The following is a 205-nucleotide window of genomic DNA, read 5'->3' on the forward strand; positions in this document are numbered from 1 at the left end:
ATAAGATTCAAGGTTAATGAATGTAAATGAGTGCAATTAAAAAGTCTGGCAAAGAGTTTTGATTGATAATCAATAAAAGCATAAACAGCCCTCTACAGAATAATTACAATCTTCTGTATTCAGTGTCATAGTTTTTAAAAGTATAAAACAATACATAAGTGTGTAATAATGTTTGTCCAGTCTGCTGCAATGCTACTTTCATGAC

This window comes from Sinocyclocheilus rhinocerous, unplaced genomic scaffold (genome assembly GCF_001515625.1).
Source record: "Sinocyclocheilus rhinocerous isolate Xijiao unplaced genomic scaffold, SAMN03320098_v1.1 scaffold419, whole genome shotgun sequence".
Taxonomy (NCBI): domain Eukaryota; kingdom Metazoa; phylum Chordata; class Actinopteri; order Cypriniformes; family Cyprinidae; genus Sinocyclocheilus; species Sinocyclocheilus rhinocerous.